General features: G+C 37.3%; 1 long non-coding RNA gene across 1 annotated transcript in view; it reads left to right on the top strand.

Annotated features, from left to right (window-relative positions):
• LOC107312090 (uncharacterized) overlaps window positions 1-5,663 on the top strand; it is a 33,456-nt gene extending 27,793 nt beyond the window's left edge. Inside the window, exons 2-4 of the long non-coding RNA XR_001554396.3 lie at window positions 1,915-2,027; window positions 5,035-5,177; window positions 5,261-5,663. This is a non-coding gene — a long non-coding RNA (uncharacterized LOC107312090). The remainder of the gene's footprint in view (window positions 1-1,914; window positions 2,028-5,034; window positions 5,178-5,260) is intronic.
• The last annotated feature ends 20,934 nt before the right edge of the window (window positions 5,664-26,597 follow it).

Here is a 26,597-nt window from a genome sequence, read left to right as displayed (position 1 = left end):
GAGATAGCAAGAAAAAAGCTTAGCTGCTTTCTCCCCTCTCCCCAGGGCTCTTCCTTAAAAACTGAGAATGGTAATGATGGGATCCCCCTAACAAGATGTGACAAACACACACATCAGTGTAAGGAGAACCAAGGCATGTTGGGGTAGTTCATGGTTGGAGACTTGTGATAGACAGTTTTAATATCTTTGGAGAAGATGTGTTAGGAATATAAAGGCTAGGGAGAGGGAAATGTTCTCTGAAAAATATAGCAGCTCAAATCTAGGAAGCTCTTGCACAGGTTACACAACATCTTGTGGATAGGAGATTGTGGGTCAAGATCAGAGTAAAGACCAGAGGGTAGCAGTAAGGTAGGATTCCATGGTGGGAGACCCTGTGACTTGTGTGGATAAGCAGACAAAGCCTTTTTTAAAGAACTCTAGGAAGTTTCTTAAACACTCTAAAGGACAGGGCCAACATTCAGGGGGATCCAAACAGTCTGGAGTATTGGTCTGAAAGGGACATCAGATAATTAAACAAAACCAGAAAGCACTGCATGTGCTACAGGCTGGGGCTGCATGGGAATAGCTCTGCAGAAAAGGACTGGGAGCTGTTAGTTGGCAGTGCACCACTCATGAACCTGCCATGTGTCCTCACAGAAAAGATGGCCAACAATGTCATAGGCTATATTGAGAATTGCGTCCAGTAGACAGAAGGAACAGAATATCCTCCTCCATTTTTCAGTGATTTTCAAGACTGGACTAGATAAAACCCTGAGCAAATGGCTTGAATGGTCCCGCTTTGAGCAGAAGTTTGAACTGGAAACCTGCTTGGGTTCTTTCATATTCTATGAATCTATGATTCTCTATTAGAACTATTCACAGAATTACAGAATCACAGAATTATCAAGGTTGGAAAAGACTTAGAAGATCATCTAGTCCAACCATTACCAATAATTCCCAGCTAAATCATATTCCTCAACAGAACATCCAAACGTTTCTTGAACACTCCTATGGTTGGTGACTCCACCACCTCACTGGGCAGTGCATTCCAATGCCTGATTACCCTTTCCGAGAATTAATACTTCCTAATGTCCAGCTTGAATCTCCCCTGGAGCAGCTTAAAAGACAAATGCTGATTTTTGAAGATTTGGATAATTTCATTTAATCACTAGTTTTTTTTCTACTATGCCTCTCACTTTGAAAATCTTTACAGTGACTTGAACAAGGGTCATGCAGGCATTATCTCCAGTGATTCAAATGCTTAATCTCCACTGCTTTCCAAGGATCTCAGGCACTTGGATATATATATATGAGGAATTTGGACTAAGGATCCTCCTTTTCTTATCCCCCCTAAATATGCAGTTCATTCCTTTACTGTTTTTTCTCTGATGGGCAAAGAAATAAAATAATTTATGAGGAATAATAGTTTTTTCTTATTATAAATATTAACTGGAGCAACTTAAAATATATCTGACACCTCATGGGAGACTAATGAAAAGAAGAGCAACAGGAAAATTATAAGACAGCGCTGCAATAGCAGTTTGTTTTATAGCTCTTGCTGCACAATTACATAAGATACATTTTATTAAGAGCCTGTCAAGTACTCTGGCAAGCTCAAAGAACATCATAAGTGAAATGAAAGAAAATGTATCTCATGTCCTAGAAGCAGATGGGAACTTACTCTTTAAAAAATCACTATATTACTTAAATCTTTGTTTCTTGCTATTATCCATGGATTAAATATGATTAAAAATTGTGGAGATTTCATGTGGAAGGGCATGGTGAAGAATGGCATGGAAGGGTTTAAACATGGCTACATTTTTCTAGAAGGCAGTATAAAGCTCCAAATCAGAGTGCAGATAAATTGCATGACTGAACATGAAGATGAATACTGACAGGTGCAGGAGGAGGATTTGGTTTTTCTCCTTTGGGCAGGATGGAATAGAAGAGATATAACTAAAAGAATTTTAAGAAGGATTCTGAAGGACACATCCTGTCTTAACACTACAATATGGCCCTGAGGAAAACAAAACAACACTAAAAGCATGGTGAGTATACTGACTGATAGTGCTGTAACTTCAGGATTATTTTTCTCTGGAAGCTTACTCCTGCATCTAGAGACTCAGAACATTCTTCATAAAAGCAGCAGAATGCGTCAAATAAATCAAAATGAATCAGCTGCTAACTTTTGCTTCTAATTGCCTTGTTGCGAACACGAAGGTCAGAAAGGTTAATTAACATTGCTGCTCCCCTACTTTAGCAAAATGACTTAGGTGTAGAAATTTTTGTTCACTGCATGCAGTATGATCAGGGGCTGCTAAGCTCCATTCAGACAATGAATTTACTTGCTCCATGGCACATCTGAGAACAGAGCTCTAGCTTGTTTGACTTGCCTCAAATGATGGAGGTCAGGATGACGGGCAAGATAAGGCAAATATTAGGATCCTGAAATACACAGCATTCTACAAAACTAGAAACCAAGGAAGAATTTGGAACAATTCACTCAGACAAAAATAACTCCCACAACTGTCAATCTGTAGTTGTTCAAAGTTTGAAGTCATACTTTGGGGCTGCCCAGTAAGTTTGTTCTAAATCTAATAGGGTACTCAGTCTTTTACAGCAACTGAGAAGCTTATTCATTTAGTATGAATGGTTGTTACAAAAAGACCTAAATGTGTAAAGGCAACAGTAGATCACAGTGGAAAGCATCCAGATGGGTTTTAAATATCTCCAGAGGAGAGTCTGCAACCTCTCTGGGCAGTCTGTTCCAGTGTTTTGTCAACCTCACAGTAAAGATGTTGCTCCTTAAGTTCAGATGGAACTGCCTGTCTTACAGTTTGTGTCCATTGCCCCTTGTTCCATCACTGGGCACCACCAAAAAGAGCCTGGCTCCATCTTTTTGACATCAACATATTAGATACTTCTATGTTGTTAAGATCCCCACTCGGTCTTCTCTGGGCTAATTTCTGAGTAATCGTATCATTTGCTACCCACATTTTAAGAGAGTTGAATAATTGATGCCAAAAAGTATAAAAACAGCTGATCAGGAAAGTTCCCAATATTGTATGCTAGTAACACAGTAAACCTGTAGGAAGTGATGTTTCTTCTGGTGACTTAAATAAAACAAGTTGATACAGGTAATGTAAAAAATAAGCTATCCGTGTACCTTGTGATCATATCAAGATAGTCTAACCATGCTGCTTACATATAAGTAAGTTAACAGTATGTCATCTCATGTTGGTGTTCATGTCAAAAAATACACAATAAACCTGCAAAATATCTTTCCAAGGTATCTGAGTAATGATGAGCCATTTTTCTTAAGCAACATCTCAGAGTAATTGATGACCTTTGCAATCAGTTGATGACCTTGAATTGAAAATAAGCCCATTTGCTGCTAATATGAGTGTTTGACATACTGTTAATAGAATATGGGGACATTTAAGAAACTCTAGAAACAAACTGAAAAAAAATGACCTCTTTTAAGTATAAGTAACTTCTGCTTTCTTTATAAATCACCTTCTACATTAGCTGAATTTTTCACTAAGATTTCAAAGTGTCATGTATAGGCTTGGGAAAGAGTAGCTGGGAAGATGCACAACAGGAAGGATCTGTGGGTGCTGTTTGACAGCTGGCTGAACATGAGCTGGCAGTCTGTTCAGTTTTGGGTCCCTTACTAAAAGAACATTATGGAGTCACTTGAGCATATGCAGAGAAGAACAGTGAAGCAGGCAAAGAGACTAGAAAACAATGATTAAAAGAAGAGGCTGAGGGATATGAGGTTATTTAGTTTGGAGAAGATAAGGCTGAAGGGCGACCTCAATTGCTCTGTAGAACTACCTGGAAGGAAGCTGCAGAGGGGATGTCATTCCTGTGAAGAGGGAAAGTGCTCAGAACAGTGACCTTACTCAGAAGGGGTAAAGGTTTTACAGGGATTACATGATTACCATGTATCCTTCATATGCCTCCTTGCCGCCTTTGGTATTGTAATTTTCTGGCCTGAGAAATGAAAACATGAAAACACATTTTTCTCATTCTCATTGTCTCTTATGATGTTATTCAATAGATAATGTATTCTCATGGATAAATTTCAGATGTACTCAAAGAGGTAAGTATTTTTCAAAATTGCTACTTGAAGATTGACCTGGTGATATTTTGTTTATACACTACAGGAATCATACTAGTGAGACTCCAGTTGAATGTTTGCTCTTTCCATGTTGTTTACAGATGAAGCAAGTATTCACCCTTCCTATACTTTAAGTGAATTTATTTAGAAATCAACTTTTATGCTGGCATTTGATATTACTGATCTGCAGTGCCATGTTGCATTGCTTATACTGGGGTGCTTATGAAAATGTACTGGCTTAACCCATAGACTATGTAAACACATGAAGGAGCAATAAGGACATTTTTTGTTCAGATTAGGTTCATAGTCTTTTTTCTACATTAAAATATGGACAAGATTCTCTGTATCACTGAAAGGGATTATAGTACTGTATGGAACAACTGTAGTATTCAGAGACCATATGCAAACTGTCACTTTGACAGATGTATTCTTCTAGTCTGTTATGATGATAATATAATGGAAAAGGTAAAGATCCAAAATTTAGTTCCCAGTTGATTTTTCAGATTTCTACAGTGTTACTAATAAATACACATAGAGTAGCTTCTTATTCTATATTTACAGTTATTGAAACTTTTTCTTTAAATTAGAAATAGTTTCCAAGAATAACTAACTGTATGTGCTTTTTTCAACAGTTTGGCTGCATATCCTCTCTCTGATGGTTTTAATTCATTTGGCTGACTACAGCCATGTCTAAAAGCAATGTAGGCTGAACGTTATTTGCTCCTGAGCATAACCAATTAAACCCTTATGAAAAGCCAGGTTTGTGTCAGTTATCTGAACCTGTAACAGGAAGTAAGATCAATGCAGAAGTAAAATAAATAAAATAAATAAAGTCTGTAAAGTCTGTATCTCTGGAGTTACTGCTGTGCCTGAGGTTTTAGGACTCCTAGTAACCTTTGGCTTTGCTGTACTTCATTCCTTTCTCTCCCCAGGTATCAGAATCAGCAGTCACTTCAACTTGCAAATGGATTGTTGATGGTCCATAGACAGGAGTGAAAAATGGTAACTGGTACCAACCTTTCTAAACATGGGATGTAATAGAAGAAGTTAACAGATGAATTTCACTGTGTAACTAGTATGTATGTCCAGTGTCTCTACTATTACTGTCTAATTCATTTGTCTTTGGAAATAGCATCGTGCTTTTCCATGTCTTCATAGGCCCATCTATCACACCTGAAAACTGCTTCTGAGAGGAAATCTTGAGGAATTCCCTTCTAGACACCAGAAGAGCTTAGCATGTAGATTTTTAAGACAAAATGACAGGAACTGATCATATAGATAATTAAGACTATCACAATAATTTTCCAAATCTGGAGAAATAGATGCATGCCTTAAAGCTGCCTTTTTTTCCCAACTACTGTTGTTTTTGTTAGTGAAGTGAAATACCTTCCCAGAAAACCTTGCTTCACCTGAGTTTATTACTGTACTGACAACTGAAAACAAAATAATTCTTGGTTTCTTTCTCTGTGTTATTGTATTAGATGCATCTTGACCAAAAGAAAATAAAAAAGTAATTGCTCTCCTTTCAGAATAAAATAATCTGTTTACTTTTAGAATAAAATAATGTGTCCATTTTCTTCCAATTCCAATTTTTCATTTTGTTCTGTTTTTTTTTTGTTGTTGTTGTTTTGTTTTTTGTTTTTTTTTTTTTGTTTGTTTTGTTTTGTTTTTGGAGGATAGGATACTTTAGGAGAAAAACTGAATTAGTCTCGATCTTAACGAAGGCCACATGTGCACTGTAATAATAACTTTCTTTAATGCTGTGCAATGTATATAATAATCTTTGAAAAGCCGACCATTTCAATTTTTGTTTCTCCTAGGAGAAAGTGGAGGGAAATGGAAAAGCAGACTGTACTGACGTAGTGTTCTTTAAGCCAGTTAGAAGGAACTAAATAAATTTGTTCCTAAGAGGAACAAATATTCTTAAGTAATTTTGGGATGTTATCTCTGCTAAGCAGCTAAGCCCCATACAGCTGCTCACTTGCAACCACCCTAGCAGAATGGGTGAGAAAATCTAAAGAGGAGAAGTGAGATCTTAATAGACAAAGTAAAACACTTTGCATGCAAACAGAACATATTAAGGAATCTGTCCAGTGCTTCCCATAGGTGGGCAGATATTCAGCCATTTCCAGGAAAGTGGGGCTCATCACAAGTAATAATTACCTGGGAAGACAAAAGCCATCACCCCGAATGTGTGTTACTGGAAGGCTACAATGAACCCAGAGTCTGACAGAAGTCCAGCTCCCTCAACCATTCTTCATAAGAGAGGTGCTCCAGCCCTTTGATTGGTTCTCCTTTGGATCTGCTGCAACAATTACTTGGTTGTATAACCAAACTATTCACAGAGCACAGCAGATACCTTGGAATGATAATTTCACTCTAAGTTTACAGATATAGTAGAAGGAATCTTTGGATCTTGTGCCACTGAAACCAGTGATAATTTCTTTATTTTCAAGGTGAGAGCACTGTTTTCTATAAATGTTTTTAACAATTTCCAGTTGAGAACCTAATACTTTCTTTTTTTTTTGTCTCATCTGTCTTCAAGCTAAGGAAATACACCATATATCTTTTTGTTTTGTTCTCATATCTTAAAGCCTGATTCTGAAACGATGATCAAGTGGTATATCATCTGTTAAGCATCACATGTTAATCTTGCCTGAATTTTTGTAATATAGTTTTTCCAATTATGTTTTAGGGTATTTAGTACATGCCATCTGTCTGGAAGAACAATCACATATAAAGCAATGAGCTTTTTATTTATTTATTTTTTTTCCTGCTGCATCCTGTGAAATAACTGGATGATACTGCAATCTTCAAAAGCAAGACAACTAGATACATATAACAAATCCTTTTCTCCCCTCTTCCCCCTCCAAGATGTACTGTAATGAAATAGACGACGCGTTGTAAGAACTTAACATTTGGTACACGTTCTTAAAAAAAGCATTCACTCTCATGCAGTAATTTAAATAGTTTACATGGATATATTTTCTCGAGATGCTGTGGACTCATTTCATATTACTTGAGGCAGATTATGAATTCCATCTTTTATAACCTATTTTTAGCTATCTGCATTCTGAAGCTAGAAGATGAAGATATTCAAGTGGTACAATCATCTAGTTCATGACGTACAGTAAAGGTGACGCTATGGGACTTGTCTCCACATATTTTGTTACAGTGTTGCATAAATGGCCTTGTTTTAAATCAGAACCATTGGTTTTCTTTAAAAAAGAAAAGGAAGATTATGTTCTGTAAATCTTGCATTAGTCTTGGAACTTAATGATGATTTTGCCAAGCACACAAAATGTTAAGAAGAATCCTGTGCCCTCTTGCTAAATTGTAGTCAAAGAAAAAAATGGAGGAAAAAAATGAGCCCTTTTTAGAGTTCTTGTTCCATGGCAAAGTAACATCCTATTTATTAATAAGAAAGCATATAGATGAATGGTACAGTCTAAAGCCAGTGAAACGTTTGAAACACAGAGATAGTTTACAGATACAAAAAACTGTCATTGCTCAGTAGGAAAAAACTCTCAGCCATTCCTTAGGTGAGGAATTTGTGTGCAGAAAGAACAAAGAATGTCTGGGCAGAAAGACAAAGGAAGTGAAGTAACTGGGGTACACTGTGGGTAAAGTAATTAATATGAATGATCTTGGAAGTGAGCTACTTTTAAACAGTATATTTCAGTGAATTAAAAAAATAGTTTTCAATGACTCAAACAGTTGCATTTTATTGAAAAAAATTATAATTGCTATGCATATATTTTTATTAAGCATAGGTTTGATGAAGGTTATTATTTTCTCTGGTTTATTATAATATTTAAAAACTCTATCCTCACCTAAGTAATTTATCCTTGTACTTACGCATAATGTACAAATAAAAGCAGAAAAAAATATTAGTATAAATGAGGTTGTGTGACTGCTAAGTAAAATTAAACTAATCAAATAAATGTTTACTCTTTGTGGTTTTTTTTTCTAAGTAGAACATCTGGCTCTGTAGAGCAACAAATAGTCACATATTATGTGTTGAAATTGGGAAAAGTTTAGTTAATATTAACCTACTTTAAAAACTCTTAAATATACATCTATTATTTCACAAATAACACTTTTACTGTCAAAAAAAAAAAAAAAGCATGAAAACCTTTTAGGAGTTCAGGTATCTTTTTCAATGGAATTTTTAAAATGTGCAAAAATATGTTCTTTTATCTCTTTTGTATAGAAAGGCAATACTGACTTTTTTTGGTCTTTGATAATACAGTTACTCTGATGCTAGTTCACCTTTCATAGTCATAATCTGTAATATATATGTATACAGACACAGGTGCATACATATTACGATAATTAGACTTTTGTTGTTCCCCTTCTTCTAACTTTATTTGGCTATCAAGTAACCTCATTCAGCTTTTTCCAGTGCTCATGGAAATCTCATCATTATCAGAATTCTTCTTGAGAGTACCCTTAGAATCTGTGGGAAAAATGTTGGCCACTAAATCAAAAGAAACTGGAGAGAGGTCATTTTAAATCCATTGCCACTTTCCTGTAACATCTCTTGTGACTGCACAAGATTTTTTTTCTGACTACTTTCAATCTAAAATGCGTGCTGTTAGCTTGCAAACAGTTCATAATTTCATAATAAAAAGAGGTTAGCAGGAGACCAAAAGATCTCACAGGTTAAATCCAAACCTCCATTTACATGCTGATCCACACACTGCTTTGCAGAAGAGCTTTCTTTGGCTGCTGCAGTGCAAGCACTCTGTCTGCCTTCTAGGACACTTTGCCTTTTTGAGTATGCAGGCAACATTTTCCTGTTCTTCAGAAGAATGAAGTAAAACCGATTAGATTTGTTCTCAGTCTGGGAACAGGAAATTAACTTTGAAAATGATTTAAATGTCTTGCCTGGGGAGGGACTTTTGCCACTCTGAGTTCAATAGTTCAATCTGACAGAACTCTGCTCCAGATTTCTAATGCATAATAGTTAGGTGTAAGGGATGGAAATCAGGTGGAATTTATACATTAAATTAGCTGAATTCATATATTGAGGTAGCTGCATGTTGTTGTTCTGCTGTTATCAGGAAAACCTGGTCTGAAAGGGAGTTATGGAAGATGGTTATGCCTACATTAGGAGACATATAGAAGATGTGAAAAGCAAGAAACTTTACTTTTCTTTTACTAGAATTACCAAGGTTGGAAAAGATGTCATCCAGTTCAACCGTTCGCCTACCACCAACAATTTTCAACTAGACTGTTTCCCTCAGTACAACATCCATGCGTTCCTAGAACACCTCTAGGGATGATGACTCCAACAACTCTCTCGGCAGCTCATTCCAGTGCCTGACCAGAGAATAAATTTTTCCTAATGTCCAACCTGTTTTAGTTCCAGGAAAACAGCCAACATGGAAAGGGAAGGAAAAGGAGCAGAACCTGGAAATACAAACTGCAGGATATTTTAATTACATTTCTTCCACGAGTATTCTGAAGTAAAGTGAGGGAAAGTGAAACACTGCCATGGTATGAGAATTTCACAACTTTTTTTTAGTATGATTATCACTAGATTATCCTCTACGTCCCTCCAGATGTTTCTATATCTTCACCATAGGCTGATAGTTTAGCATCCAGATTTACTCCATTTAAGTTTGTATACAGAAAGTTTGAGTTTATTCAGCCCTATTCACCACATTCCCAGGCAATGTGTCAGTTTTGAAAAACAAAAAGTATCCAAACAAAAAGAAAATATCCACAGAAAGCAAAAGTATAACAGCAAAAGAAAACAAATCTCTTCTAAATTATATCTTATTAGCAGAAAATAGAAAATTTCCAGTGGATACTGTGCAAGAACAGGTAACCTGTCATGGGAATCTGACTCTGTATGGCAATGCCTTCTTTACTACCAGCTGTTAATGTGATATTGTCTAGAATGACATATTGCCCCGTGTTCTGGGCTTGGTCAGGAAGATAATAATCACTGGTAGCTTTTATCAATGAACAAGATAGTGCTGCGTTCTTCTGGATTAAAAGGGGGGAGGATAATATTTCCCCTGCACCCACATCACAAAACTTCCTGCAGTTTCAATGAGATGTGAAAAGCACAGTTCCTCAGAATTCCTTCTTTAAATGGAGATGGCTTCATACATGTTCGAGTTGCCACTCTCTGACATCTTATTCTCCAGGCAAGCTGTAGAGAACAGATATCTAACAATAAATGGAATTTGATCACTTATAGTATCTGAGGCTGACGTCCTTTTTTGGAGTAGTCATGTCCCATGATGGATGTAGCTGTGAGTGCCAGATTATAGAAGACATCAAATAATTCCTTGATTCTCTCATCACCGGAGTCATCATTGCCTTTAACATTATTTCATTTAATTCTGCAGTCCTTTAAAGAAATGCAGTGGTCAAAATTAAACTGGAAGTAAAAATACCCAGTTTACAGTCAGACTGCACCTGTTGGGATCAAGTGCCAGTGACTTATTTACAAACAAAACTGAGACCATATTGTTTTATGTATCAAAACTAACAGAGCAGCTGAAGTGAGAAAGGTGAGAGGCCAAGCTAAACAGCAGCAGCAACAAGCCAAATCCTGTTATGATTAAGCCCTCTGAAATTCAGATACGACAGCCAAATGCATTGCTTTCCACTAACAACAGACACAAGAAATATAGGAGGGGATGTGTGTTTATACATGGGGTAGCTGTAGCAGAGGTGTGAGAGGTAAAAGGTAGCCATTAGGCAATGTCAGATAGGTGTTTTGTAAGTATGAGGAAGAGGGTGATGACAGAGAACAGCCTTTATCCACATGTTAGACTTTACTCATGAGGATCCCACACAAGAGCAGGCTGAGATTCCCTGAAGGAAACGTGGCTCAGCAACAAATGGCATAACAAAATAGCTTATTTACCAAGGTAGAATATGAAAAGGAATATAGTTAGCAAGCAAATATTGCCCCTTGGATGCTGACACCCCACTTTTATGAAGCATCAGAAGCGCTGCAGATGGACTTCCCCATGGCACAGGACAGGTGTTGCCCATTGACTGAAGTTCATTCTGGCAAATGGAGTGGGTGAAAATGTTGTAATATTTATTCTTATTTCTCAGTATCTTACTTGTCAGTAAACATAGTTAATTTTCCCCAAGTCAAATCTGTTTTGCAGGTGACAGTAACTGCTAATTGATGTCCCCTCCTCCTGTGAAGGGTGAATTGGGGACTGAAGAAATGAATGTATGGGGAAAAACACTGAAGGAAAGGTAACTGGTGACCCACATCACACATCTCTGCCAGGGGCCCTGAGTCATTATCTTCTCCCCTGGCTTGTGGTCCCAGAGACAAGGGGCACAGTATGCCACCCCATCAATACCCAAAAGAAGAAATTGGTGGCTTATTCCTGACCTGGAGATTCTGAGGATGAAGGGCACAGCACTTCTTTCACCTCAACAAAGCTTGAAGATGCAAAAATTTCCTCATATTTGGCCACTGAGGCTTGGCAGAAATGTGTCATGGCTTCACAAAGGCTGTGAGCTGGAGACAGAAGTACCCTTCTATCTCTGTTGCCTAATAAAGCGCAGGATAAATACTTTAGATATAAACTTGTTAATGTTACCTGAAGTTAGATTAGATTAATCCAATGCGCGTTCAGTTCAATACAAATATTTGCAGTTTGATTCCATGGACTTGCTAGCACCAGATGGAAAAAGGTTAGAAGATAAAACTGGAGTTAAAGTGTAAAAAACCAACTCCTTCTGAAGTGTCTAAGCTTTGGAAGGAAGGTTGTTTTCATACGTAATGATTTAGCTTCAAGGCAGGGGAAAAGATCGGTTAGTCATAAGGAAACTGCTTGTGAAGCTGCACAGTCATGTAGCTTGTACTGAGCCATCTACTCAGTTACCATTTCCAGAGGTCTTTGATCTGAAATAAGAGAGTTTATTTCTGAAACTGCCCTTTGATGCTGCCAATACTGTGATACCATAGATTTGGCACCTAGAATTTTACTTTTTTAATACAATTACTTTGCCCTCATAATTATCATAACCTAGCCACTAACAATTATTTAGTTGATTTCTGATTAAAGAAATCTGTCTCATATTCTCAATGTGCTTTTATTAAGGGGCAGCCAAGAGAAGAGCAAGGCTAATACTGACACACTTGGGATGCAGCTTTACAAATCAGACCAAAACACATAACAAATATAAAGGTAGTAATTGGAAAAGGTCTGTCCAGAGTCACAGAAGCAATGAATTGTGTCTAGGGAACCTCTACACTGCTGCTGTGACATTACTGGGACGGGGACTGACAGACCTAGGGAGGTTGAAATGTGGTTCTGAACTGAAATGCACCACACAGTGCCTCACTGTGCTCATATCCACTCTTTGTTCTCCATAGATGTTCAGCAAGCATTGCTGAATGGCAATGAACACCACTTTTTCCTTCTTTTTTTTTTCTTTCTTTTCTTTTCTTCTTCTTCTTTTTTTTTCTTCTCCTTTTTTTTCTTTTCCCTTTTTTTCCTTTTCCCTTTTTTTTCTTTTTGTTTTTCTTTTCTTCTTCTTCTTTTTTTTTTTTTTTTTTTTTTTTTTTTTTTTTCCAAATGAAGGAATCCAATTACTTTTCGTATGAACTTCCAATTAAGACAACACACTGCCAGACCGTCCCACTGCTGCCATCTGTCCCATAGCAACTGAATGTAACAGAACATTGTTGGGAAGGTTCAGTCCCTACAGCCACATCACAAACAACCCCACTGATGCCATGGATCAAAATAAAATAGGAGGCGTTTCTTTTGGAGCAGCACTTGTATTTTGCTATTCCAGTTAATAAATTATCAAACATTATGTGCGTTGCAAAACAGGAGTTTAATCTGGATTAATCTCTGGTGCAGTGCTCTTTGATGTATCTGTTTTGGTGTCCAACTTGGAAAACACTCATTCTATGACAGCGACTGCAGTAATATAACCAGAAAGGTTAATCACTTCCCCATCATATTCCTACATCTGAGGCTTTGGACCAAGCAAAAGAGGGGACTGAGCAATGAGCTAGCTGAGGTGCTGTGTCAGTATTTAGAAAGCAATAGGGAATGCTTTATCTGAAATCAGTCTTTTAAATCCATAAATGTTTCAACTTACTTACCTACAAATGCTAAACAGTAGAAATCATTATTTGAAGAGGTAATTTCTCATTCAGTAATCCCTTCTCCCTTTGACTCACTGGGTCTTTTGTGGATTGTTCTCTCTCTGTATCACTTATCAATTTTTAAGGTGTTTATACTTATTTTGCAAACTTACAATAAAGTATATTTTGTTATATACAAATCCCACAACTTTACATTTTCTAGCTTTGTGCAATGATTATGATATGAACAAAGGCACTTCACAGGATTTTCTGGGTTATATTGCAGCAAAGACATCATCAATAGGGATGAGACTGTAAGTTACACTCTTTCATGTTTAAAAATTTAATATCCAAGCAAAGATGCAGAAGTATACAAGGTTTGGAAGCAGAAAGCATATATATTGTGATGTTTCCTTTCAGGAAAGACATGGAGGATAATAAAACTCTGCTGTTCCTATTAGAAGGGAGGAAAGATGGATGATTTTATTCCCTCCTGTATATATGGGATACACTTACAGTGCTATTGCACAGCCAGAAGATTTTCTTTGTACTTAAAGGATAAAAATGCCAAGGCAGGATTTTGTTCTGAAGAAGAAACTTTAACAAAATATACAGACTGGAAGAAGGGGGATGTATTAAAGTCAACATAAGGGAATAAACTAATTATGTCTGACTGGGTCTTGAATATTTATAATGCTGCCAGTAGCAGCTCCCTTTGGGCCACTTGTTTACAAAGCCTGTTGAATTTATATGCCCTGACAGGACACACAGCTCTGAAAGGAGCTATGTGCAGAACATCAGATATGGCTGGAATATTTTCAGACAGAAAGACTTCAGCCACTAGAGCTGTCTCTTTCTCAAAAGAGATAACTTCAAGGTACCTTTCCAGCTCGAAGTGCATAGGACAGACAACAGAAAAGGAAGGTGCAGGAAGCTGAAAAATGTGACCCAACATTTAGACAAAAATGTTGACCTTCCCTCCTGAGATTATACCAGGGTTTGTTCTGGAACCAATTTCTGTAAGCCAGACACTAATCCTGACAGTCTGTCAGACACCCTCTCACATTTCTGTCACTTCTTCTCTTCATTGGAACATGATGCAGAAAGCAGCATTTTGCTTTTGTGGGCTGTTACAGAAGTAGGGTTTGCATCAGACATAATGGTGGAAATGGACTGAAATAAGACTGCCTTAGTGTTGGATGGAGCATCACAGCTCTGTGACCAGGACTTATGAATGACTACTCATCAGCAGGCAAGTGATATCCTTTTCCTACGCCTCTGCTATCTATAAAGGAAATTGTGACCTTTTAAAAGCCAGGAAATGAAGCAGGAAAAAAAATAAATATTAAAATTGCCCTTGAAAAAATGGAAATTTGAGAAATGTGGTTATAGCACAGTTGCACAACAGATTCAGTTGATAAGACATTATTTGTCCAGAAAGAGTTCTCACCATGGCTTGCATAAAATCATCCAGACCAGATGCTAAGCAGGGAGGGAGTTGTATGGGTCTGAAAGGGAGATAGTACCACTTGTGTGTAATTTCATGAACAGTCCGTACCTGGTTTAAGCTTCTTGCAAAAGGGATAATATTCTGAAGAACTGGCCTAGCAAAAGAGTGGAGGTCCTTGCAAAATTAGGTAGTCAACTCTAGATGTGCAGAGGCAGGCAGATACAGTAATTGGTAGTAGGCACAGAGAAGCAGTAAAGAGCAGCTGTCTTAGAGCAAAGTAAGAGTGATGAGGGGACATAGGAAACAACCAGCCTCATGGTTTGATTTTGGGGTGCTAACGAAACAGGCCCCTGCCAGTCACACACATACAGAGCCTCAGAGCTGCATAGGTGGCAGAACTGGAGACTGACTGCAGCACAGGACATGTTTTTACTACACTTTTACAAGCACACACAATGCTTACGTACAGTTTTTATACATATGTCCTTGAAAATGTTAAGATTCTTTTTTTTTTTTTTTTTTTTTTTTTTTTCCAAAACAGCCTTTACAGAAAGTGCTCTGTCATTCAGGACTTTCATAGTTTTGCTGGCAATTGCAGAAAGCCCTCCAGCAGAAGAAAACAACACAGTGTCCTTTGCTGGACTAAAAGGCGGGCGAAGTCATAAGATTTTACACTAATATTATTTCCATTAAGTTTAAAAAGGGGACAAAGTTGCAAAATGTTGCAAAAAATTCTTTGATTTGTTCTAAAAGCAGTGTTCGAGTTCCTGTTCATGGAAGAAGGCTCATGGAATTTATTTATAAAGAAAGAAATAATTCACTGCTCACAATGTTAAAAATGTCTGCTTACTCCTTCTCTGATTCATCAAGAATCAATATACAACGTCATTTTAATAGCCTAGGGCTCAGGCCCACGTAAACTTAGAGCACCAAAGGCTCATGAACAGTAGGGAAAAAACAATCCAAGCCAAGAGAAGAATAGTCATTTTAGAAAGTGATTTTTGACAGACAAGAATAGGTACCCAGCAGAGATATGATCTGAAAGACTTTTGGTGTTAGCATTTTTTCCTTTATACCTTATTTATGTAACATCACTTTTAATTTCTACAAAGTGCAGAATGTAAAATAGTTTATGTCCATTATGAATTCAGGCCGAGACATTTAAAGAATCATGCTAGATAAGGATATGGTCCTAAACCTCTTTGTTTTATGTGCTTCTGTGTTTATGCTGACAATTGAATGCCAGCATTGGACTGCTGCATATGGCTGAGGATGAATCTGGGAGGTCATAAAAGTTAACTAATTGGAAATAATTACATAGATCAGTACGTTTCTGGCTTTTACATTCTTTATAGGATCCAGATGCAGAGGAGAGGTGGAAAAGCAGAGTCATAGTCATTATTTACTGTATTTGTCTGAGGAGGTACAAGGGGCAAAAATGAAGCACATCTGAATGCAAGAAGCAGCAGTACACATACAGTTATCTGTTACCTGTATAGTACAGTATACCAACAGAAAACGAACTTTACTGCGTTTTGATTCAAGTAGGAGTTCAGCATTTTTCCCTCACTGTGTGGGGAATCCCAGTCATACAGAAGATAGAGTTTGTTCCCTCAAATAACACTTTCTTGGTACAGAACAGTGTCTATAAATCATTTAAGATATATCATTTCTGATGATAATGATCCAATGGTATCTGGTTTAGAGGCAGATGCCTAAGTGGGCTGGGTGGTTATCATCCGAATCCTCAGCTCTGACTGTGTGTAGAAGCAACATCCCAATTTGCAGCCTTAGTAGAAAGCCCAACTAATATACAGGAATAGAATATAGTCCACACATTCACTCAAGAGGGTCAGGCATTTCCACGTTTGCAAAATAAAGCTGGCATCATTTACTTGTTCTGGTTATTTTGTCAGCCTATTTTCCAAAATTTCCAGTCTGTCACCTCTGCATGAAAGTCACAAGATTATTTATTTATTCCAGCCATGCATTTCAAATACTACTGCATCTTGGCTGCTGGCATTAAAGCAAGAAATTTGTTATTCTACTCAAGATTTGTCCCTTCCCGAAGAGAAGAATGACATTATATATCTCCAGCTACTCCAGCAGCAGAAATCAGGCAGAACATGTGGAACTGTTAGGCCTTCTGAAACATGTTAACTATAGTTGCATTCTGGATTATATTTCACAAACTACACAGGCAAACTCTTGTATGCTTTTTAGAGAAAAGAAGGCAGAGAATTGCTTGCTCCTGAACCACAAAGCATGAATGCAGTACTTATTTTCTCTCTCATTTTGCATCCCAGGGGTAAAAGGAAACTCTTCCATTCATTTTTGAATTGTGTAACACGTTTGTTTACTTCAGTCAGATGAAAAGGTGATATTTCAAAAGCCTGTACTCACATATTCCATTTACTTAGAGTTTCTGATGCTGAAGGAGTATGCATTGTTTTGGAGGATAAAGCAATTCTTCTGGTTTCTGCTTGCTATTTATCACTTAAATGCAATATCTTGTTAGAATTCCTTGAACAAATCAAGTGTTTATATATATTTTTTTTTAATTTAAAATTGCTTTTCATATTTCTTAGTATAGCAGAGAAATGTTATGGCAATGACTACTAATACATTAGTTCTTCAATTTTACTATGGGATCAGTTTTATAAATAAGCATTTCCTTTCATCTTCTTCCACTAGGTCAGCAGTAATATCCAATTTATTTTCTAGGGAGTATTATATAACCAACCAAAATAAGACTTAGCGTTCACTAATTGCTGTTCTAAATGCAGTACACTTAAAAATCCATTTCAATGATTTCATTTGGAAAAAATAAGAGAAGCTTTTACATACTTGGTATGGCTGTGATGAAGTTAACTTTCTTCGTAACAGATCATGTACCATGGTTTAGATTTGCTGGGCAGTGTGTGCACGATCTCAAGGACTTATCTTTTCTTCACCTCAGCGAGGGGACTGGGGTTGGGCAAGAAGTTACCAGGGGACATAGCCAAGACAATGGACTCAAAGTGAATCAAAGTTATTTGATACATTATGACGTCATACTCAGCAACAAAATTGAGGAGGAAAGAAGGAGGAAACGTGAACATGGCAGCAATTTTGCCTTCCCAAATAAGCAATCGCATATGATGAACCCTGCATTCCTGGAAACAGCCTGCTGATACAAAACAGTGAATGAATTTCTTGTTTTGCTTTGCTTATAACCACAGCTTTTGCTGCATCTAGTAAGCTGAGCTGCTTGCCAGGGGTCAACCTACAGCTCTTAGAAATTCCAGACACTTTTAAAATGTAAAGCCTCATTTATACATTTTGAAGAGCCTCCATAAATTTAGACACAAATTATCTGTCTGAGGGACTGAATTGCAGTTGCCACATACCTTATTTCACTTAGCAACTTAGGATATAAAGACCATCCAGATATATAAGGAGGATGAAATCATCTGTGTAATGAACACAAGAAACTGTGGCAATGTTTCAAGGTCAAGTGTACCATACTCAGTAAATCTACCACACTTCTAAACAGTTGTACTTATGCCTTTTCCATTTTCTTTATTTTCTCCTCATTCTGTGCTTATTATATCATATAGTACTTGAATATTCACATGAATAGAGTTTAAGACAATTGTGAAGACAATCAGAGAGAAGGCACATTCTGCCCAATGAGGTAAAGTCAAATGCTTACCAAATGGGCTTTAATTAAGAGCAAACCAGAACATGAACAACACCCTAATTTATAGCTGGAACCCCAAGCTTCTCATAGATGCTTTTAAATAAGACACTTCTTTCTTCACCCTCATGTTTTCAGTGGGTGAAATATTATCAAATGAACATGTCAAGAGTACAAGAGGTGAGTTATTACTTGGTATCATATGGGAGCTGCAGCTAGTAAATAACTTCATTCTCTCCTGTGAGTTATATTATCTATCCAGACACATGGTTAGAGCGGTTGTCATAGCCCTAAACATCCCCTCCTCATCAGTATGCTGTGTTGCTAGCACTGCCTGGACTGACTTTTGTTTTGCTGCTTAAACATCAAGTTCAGGTATATTGTATTTTCCTTTCATTTAGTTGCTTGAAGTAAGTCTTATACAAGGAAAAGTCAAGTCTTATGGCAAATCATGGGAAAATCAAAGCAGGTTTCAAAACCTCTTGCCTTTTCAGTGAAAATGTCGTACTCTTTCAGTAAAAATTCCTGAAGCATGAATGCTCTATTATTTTCCCAAAGGCCAGCTCTGTTTTGACAGTGGAGGCTATAACTGAGCTGTAAGGGATTTTTCTCTCAGTGCTATTTTAGAGAACTTTTTAAAATGTCTTCGACCCTCGGACACCTCCTGCCATGACAATGCAAATATACACTCAAATGGTAACAAGGACACAAGACAAACATCTGGTAAAAATATTTCTGTATTTTGTGTCTATCTCAAATAAATCTAGAGTATCTGCAAAAAAACAGCATGGAAAGAGACACCAAGTTTTGCTGGTTCAAGGCAATTGACCAGAAAGGGTGCAGATCCATAAGTTCAGTCCAAAAGGTGTACCTCCGACAGAAACAGATGCCTAGGAGTACCCAAAAGACTACAGATGCAGAAAGAGTTTCCAATTAGTTAATTGCTCCTGAAAAAGTGAAGAATACATCTCTACCCTCAAAAGAGGAATGTTTGATGAAACGAAGGTAAAGTATCTTTCTGATATTTACATCTAAACTCTGGTCACTGGAACAGGAGCACATGCAGGAGTGAATGGCAGAGATTCTTCTCAATACAGAAAGACTCAGTCATTTAGGGATGGCAGACAGAACCAAAAGAAATTAATAATTGGAATGCTTCACCATTATTCTATTGATATTAAGGAGGGTACTGCATTTTCAAGGCTAGAGCTGTGATTGAAAATCCTACGTGCAGATCTCTTACTTTTTCTTCAGAAACTAACTGAATTATGCACCTTCTAGGGCACATTTTCAGGGTTTCACTGAGTGTGTACTATTGGCATTGAAGTGGCTTTAATATAGAGAAAAGCTTTAAAGTTTTTTTTTTTGTTTTTTTTTTAAACTGAAACAGAATCCAGCAGTTCTTTGTGACGATAACTACACAGAGCAGTTTTATCTGAACTGCATTTCAGAGAAATAAAATACTCCTTAGATAATGCTTTATTATCTACAGTTTTTGGCACTTTTAGTTTCTCTAAGTGAGATGCTTTAATCAGAAATAGGATTACATGCAGTAAGTGCTTAACAGCTCCAAACTTATATATATATAAATAAACTACTTTATTTAATGTTTAAGATCATCAACAAATCTAAGCATTACCTGAAGAAATAGCGCCTTAGCGACCTTCCCTTTTTTTTGAGATAATGAAAGGAAATTTGGCCAGATTTTTTTTTTAATTTTTTTTTTTTTTAACTGAGCATTCTAATGAAATTTCACTGATCCATGGAAAATAGAACTTTAAAGGAGCAGAGAAACCACTGATGCCATCATTAGTCATCTAATTCGCTTGGAGTAAGAACTAAGACAAAAGTAAATTGCATCTTTTTTTTTATATCCATGTTATCAGCATATCACTTGCTACAGTAGAAAAAGAACAGGCCAGTAGAAGACAATTGCTCAAAAGAAAATGTAATTTTTTCTCCCCTTAAAAGCAGAAGTATTTAAGTAATGCCATCAAAACACTGCTAACAGTATCGCTTTTTACACAGTAAAAATATGAATTAGTGCTAAACAAAAATGTTGCCATGACATGGAGCTAAGAAAAAAAACAAACACGATTTTCTTTATTTTTCTCTAATTAAATGTTAGCTCTGAACAAGTATTTTTAACACTTAATTCCAGTTCTGTTCTGGTATGGTTTGAGCTATTGGAAATCCTGCCATACTCACTAAGTCTATGAAATTGAGTTTTAATGAGGACTAGGTTCATAGGAATGGGAAAAAAATGCCTTTTTTCCCAGGAAGAGATAGACAATTTCATTTAATTTTTCTTCTTGTGTCATCAATAAAAGCCTTCTCAATTGTGGTAAGATACTCTGCTTGTTATTCTGGACATCCAAAAGATGAAAAGATAGAAATTCAAGAAATCTTCAAGAAATCAAGAAATTCAAGAAATTCAAGAAATTTGAAAGCAAATTATGCAGTAAGATCAAGATGATACTGTATCTGTCTCCACCCTTCTGCTGACTTGCCATAGCCCACTGATTAATAACTGCTACAGTTTTAAATATAATTTCAAAATACTGCAAGGGTCATTCTACATGATGAAAATAATGAACGATTGTGAAATGCTTCTTCTGATAATTCAAACTAGATTGACCTTGCGTCAGTCTTGGTGATTGAGACTGAATTTTGTCGTGCAGCCTCTGCAGAAAACTCTCCCATTTACTAACGTATTTCAATACAAAAATTTGATTGGTGTGTGCTGCCGTTAATAAGACTCCCTGATGTGAGCAGTGCTTTTGATACAGTGGGAAGCGGAAAGAGCAATCAGAAAGTGTCTGGTTTCTTTCTGTATCATATCTACTGTATCCTTCTCCATCCCTGTTATACTATCTGAGAACAGTGCTGGGTTAATGCAAGGCTAGTATTTTCCAGTCAATGAACAGAGACATTCCATTGGTAAACTGTGGAAGGATCTGGTTGTGTGATAGGTTTTCTGCCCCTTTTACATGGGCTGGACTTAACTGTACTCACAAAATTTACTGTTGTGCTGAAGTATATACAGAAACTATGCGAGTGATTATTTTTGGCCAAGATATTTTTAAAAGACAGTATTTTTAAGCAAATATGACTATTTCATTAGATAGTCATACCTCCTTAAGTGGCAGACTTTGTTAAATAAAGCTGAATTTAGTGCCACATTCTCAATCACTGGGGATAACATTGCTATTTCAATTTCTGTGATAACCGCAGTTCAGGACAGAGGATCTAAATGTACTGAGTCACATGTTCACCAACTTTTCCCACACCCAGAACAGAGTGAGCAACTAGAATATCAGAAGTGGGGCAGAGTTTAAACTGAAAAACAGAAAACTGGAGAATTAAAAATGTGTGAGTTGGGCAGCTTTCTACTGGGGAGCTTAGCACTTCTTAATAAACAAGCCATAAAAAAGGAAGAGGGAATCTAATATAAGGAAAGTCCACTAAGAGATACTAACTCAAATTTTTAAAGTTTAAAATGAAAGACTTATAGCATCATTATTGTTAACTTACAATATTTATAAAACTTATATACACAACTTGGAATAATCCATATGGAGACTGGAATCATCTGGACATTAACTGTGTTCTTCTCTCACCTCCTTTCTATTCACCATTATAGAAATAGGGCTGAGCAGGCACACCTGAATGAGCTTGACAGATTGCTTTCCTTAGCATCTTCTGTCTGCCCTCCAGAAGTCCAAGGTGAAAGTTCTGCTGATTCCCCTTCAGCAAGGATGGAGAAATCTAGCATCTTATGATCATTATGCCCCAGACGGCCTCCAACCTTTACAACCCCCACAAGACCTTCTCTGTTAACAAACAGCAGGTTCCAGGATTTTGCTTCTCCTCGTTGGCTCCCCCACCAGCTGTGTCAGGAAGTTATCTCCCATACACTCTAGGAACCTTCAGTACTGTTCCCTATCTGCTGTATTATAAATCCAGCAGATGTCTGAGAAGTTGAAACCTTCCACAAGAACAAACAGGAGCGACTTTGAAACCTCACCCAACTGTTTATAAAGCGTCTTGTCTACCTCTTAATCCTGGTTGGGTGGTCTGTAGCAGACTCCCACAATAATATCACTCTTACTGGCCCTCACTTTTATTCTGACTCAAGCTCTCTACCCTACCATCATCATTGTTAATTTCCACATATTCACATTCTTTCCTAACATAGAGGGCTACCCCACCACTTTCCCGCCTTATCTATCTCTTTTGAAAAGTTGGTAGACAACCATAATAAAGAAAGTAGGAAAAATTATCTGTGTCTGTCACAGCTTGACAACGGAACAAGCCAGGAGTTCTATGAGGGTGGGAACTCAAAGTTTAGGTCACCAGTGACAACAGACTATGAAAAAAAACTGCAGCAAGAGACCGCTGATGCAAGTCTTTCTTGTGAACTTAACTACTTTCTATTTATTGGTAGAAACTGCAATATGTAAGACAAGGTGAGCTAAGGAAGCCTTCATAAAATCATTTTTCCTAGCTAAATCTTCTTGTATTTGAAATGCCAAAAGGGCAGGTATAGCTTAGCTCACAAAGCTGCTACATGTTAGGGAGGCAGCAAAGAAATAAGAGGAGATTTAAAATAAATAACAGGAATTCAACTGCTAGGTACTAGATTATAACAGGCACATCAAGTGTGTTCGTTGTTACCTAATTCAATGCCTGAGAATTAGATATATAAATAGAAATGCAAGGTAATTTCCTTAGCTCTCTGCATGGCTCAGGCCATTGTACAGATTGTGAGAACAGTGTGGGATATAATCCTAGAATCCCATTAAGGGTTGGTGGCTGACCTCATGACAAGGACATTCACACCCTCCTAGCTACCTCTGGTCATAGGTCTCTATAACCTGTGTCTTCATGTAGTCCTGTCATTTTTCAGTGCCTGAGCATGAGGAACATTAAACTTGACTCTCAGCCATCACCTGCCCATTAATGTGTTTGTCCTGTCACAGATGCTGGCTCATAGTCTGCCCAGTGGCAATGTTCTGATCAAAGCCCATGGACTGGGAGTGTCATTGCGTGCTCACAATATGGGACAAAGATGCTGTGAGCTGCACTTGCATTCAATGTGAGAGCTGAGGGAAGAAATCCTTCTAGGAAGTTGGTTTATATTTGTGCTGCACCCTAAAGGGACAGGTAGTCTTCCAGCAGAAGGCATGCATACATCATCCTGCTATACAACCAGATACAGCATTCTTCTCTACACTTGGAAAGAATATATTCCTATTGGCTTTCATGATGTATATGTAAATGCTCACCACCATGGTTTTTAGACTGTGCTAAGAGCCTTGATTCCCTGGCATCCTAAACACACAGAAACCCAGAGACTTCTGAATCATAAAAAGAATAAACTGGCCCAACATATGGCCTAGAACACTATATTGTAGCCATCTGTTACGCTAAATATTCGCTGTGATGCCTGGGTCAGGCCCAGCGAACTGCCCCCATTCTGGCCACATCCCAAGCCATAGTAACTAACTCAGCAATATCTGCATGAGCAAGGTCTTTTGTGGTTAGATTAGTGGTTAAGACTAGTCCTGAAAGGAGACTGTAGATGGTCAAAGGAGCTTTCAGCAAGTAGATGAGCTCGTCTCATTCATTTCTATATGGATAATTTGTCTTTAGACTCCTAATGACAGCACAGTATCTTGTTATATTCTTTTCTTTGCAAGAAAGCTATTCTTAGAAGTTAAATGTGCAGCTTGAACTGAAAGCCCATACTGCCATAGTCTAATTTCAGGAGAAGGATTTAGTCTTTGTGCTCCTACATCCTCCTGCCTTTTTCAGTTCTACCTAAAGAGAATCCTTTTGTAGCTAAAGGCAGGAAGAAATCAGTCATGTATGCAGATCTCCCCTTTGCATGCCTTCTCTCTCTTTGTCCTGCACTCTCTACTTTAATTGAGCTAGAGAGAAAACATTTAGTAATCTCTCTGCCTCTTTCCTCTCATTAGGAGAATGATGACATATTCTTTTTCCAGAGTGTCTTTAGAAGCATGCCATAGCAGCCACTGCTCATTATCAGCACTGGGAAAAGAAAGAGCTTGTGACTTGATATTGAATTTATGTAGATGCATGTAAATGAGAAGACAATTCATTGAAATCAGATGTAATACAGTAGTGAAAAATCAATGGTGTGAGATCAGAATCCAGCTCAGCAACTGTTTTGTGCTTCTGTAACTGTGCATGTAACCCTATACCTGTATCATTTCTAAGGGAAGTAAGCCTTAGGACAATTATACAAACAGGTAAAATGTCAGACATATGACATTAATTTTGAATACTTTAAGATATATTTCACTTAACCTTGTGGGTCTGTTTTCAGATTTATCTCACTTTTGCCTACTGTAGTGCAATGGAAAGTGTGACAACAGCAAAGTAGCAAAGTCCAAAGCTATACTTTCTCAAATACAACAGTGATTATTAGCACAGGACCAAAAGAAAGACTCTGCTTACCTTCAGAAGACCTCATGCACACAGGGATCTCCAGTAAGATCCCCCTTGTCTCCATTGCAAACTCTCAAGTGAGGTCTGGGAAGAGCTAGATCCTGGCTCCACTCCTTCCAGTCACTCAGCAGTATTGCTTGCACCTGAGCTCCCCTGGGTTGGCCCTGCCTTCTCACCAGGTGCTCAGTCACTGGTTCAAGCCATGAATTGCATTTCCACTACATCTACAGACTGATATTTCCATGTGCAACAAATTCTTTTCCATACAAATGAAACAGGAGCAGTTTTTTGGTTTTTTTTTTCTTTCTTTTTCTTTTTTCCTGACAATTCTGTTTTTTTCTATCATTCTTACTTCCTTTGTTTCTTCTTTTCTTCCTTTCCTTCTCTTTCTCCCTTTTGTCCTTCTCTGAAAAATTGTGCTAGTGAGCTCTAATAATCTCTATGTACTTAAATTACCGTTATTCCGTTATTAAATACAATCAAATTTATCATGCATTTTTTACTTGATTCTATTACCATAAAAATATTCTTAAATCTTAGTCACATTATTGACCTATATTGCATTTCTCTAGAGCTAAAAAAGGTAAAAATTTACCCAGAAACAATGTAAGTTTCTGTATACCAAAGAAAAATTAGTTTTAAGCACTAATTTTAACAATCCAGGCTGAGAGGAATAAAAAACTTAATATTCTACAGAGTGAATGGATAGATGGTTAAATGCAAAAAGGATGCATGCAATACTAACTGCCTACAATTCAAATGCATTATAAGGAAACCAGTGTTCCTATAAATGTGAAGTCTGAGTTTTAATGTGTCTATTCACTTTCATCAAACCTGTTAAAATTCTTTAAGGCATTCTTTAATTCACAACTCCTAAATATATCTGAGACTGAGACAAACATTATGACCCTTAAATGAAAGAATAAATTGAGGCACGGAGGAGTAAAGAGGCTAGTAGAAGTCCACCAGCCCACAGTTCCATCTAAAATAAACTAAAATTGATAAATACCTAAGTGAGACTGAAGCCCTGAGTGGGTGATATATGACTGCAACAGCAATCTTTGGTTCCATCTGCTTTGTTTTTGTTTCCTCAAAAACCTAAGTCTGTAATCTCTTATGTAAGCCAAATTTGGAGGGCAAGTTTCAGTACCCACTATGTATAGGGCCATCAATTCAAAGTGTATGCCATGGTGGTTTGTGTGCACACATAATTTACAGGCAAATTGTATCAGGACCTAAGTATTTGCAAAACTCAGAATGATTTCAGTGAAGGAAGAGCTGAACCCAGTATCCCTCACCAGCAGAGCTTGCAACGCAGCCTCCGTGATGTTTCAATCACAGGCCTCTCTGCTGAGGTTGTCAACAAAAGTGCCAATTAGTGCCAGTTCTGATGATTTTTGTGATGTCAACACCTGTCCACTCTGAACTAGACTGTGAGCACCATCACATTTCCCATCAGATGCAGAACAGCTGTCAGGTGGTAGCAAGGCTGAATGATATATTAGCTTCTGTGCACATTAGTAAATCAGACAGTCTGCATTGTCTCTAAAATGCCTTTCATGTCAAATTATTTTCCATCTTTAATAATGCAACTGACTTTGTTCCTTTGATTTTGATCTTTTCTACCTTAGAGATGATTTATTCATATTCATATAATATAAAGTAGAATTGTGTGACTAAACAAAACAAAGTCAAATGCAAGTATAACCAGATTTTAAGCAGCAGGCACAACAATCACGCTTGCATAAATATACCTACATAGACTTTTAACAGCCTTTGGAGGTACAAATTGTGTAATCAT

This window comes from Coturnix japonica, chromosome 3, assembly GCF_054131305.1.
Source record: "Coturnix japonica strain WE chromosome 3, WE-NBRP24, whole genome shotgun sequence".
Lineage (NCBI taxonomy): Eukaryota > Metazoa > Chordata > Aves > Galliformes > Phasianidae > Coturnix > Coturnix japonica.
The sequence above is the reverse complement of the archived record's forward strand: the minus strand, read 5'-3'. Positions and strand labels throughout refer to the sequence as shown.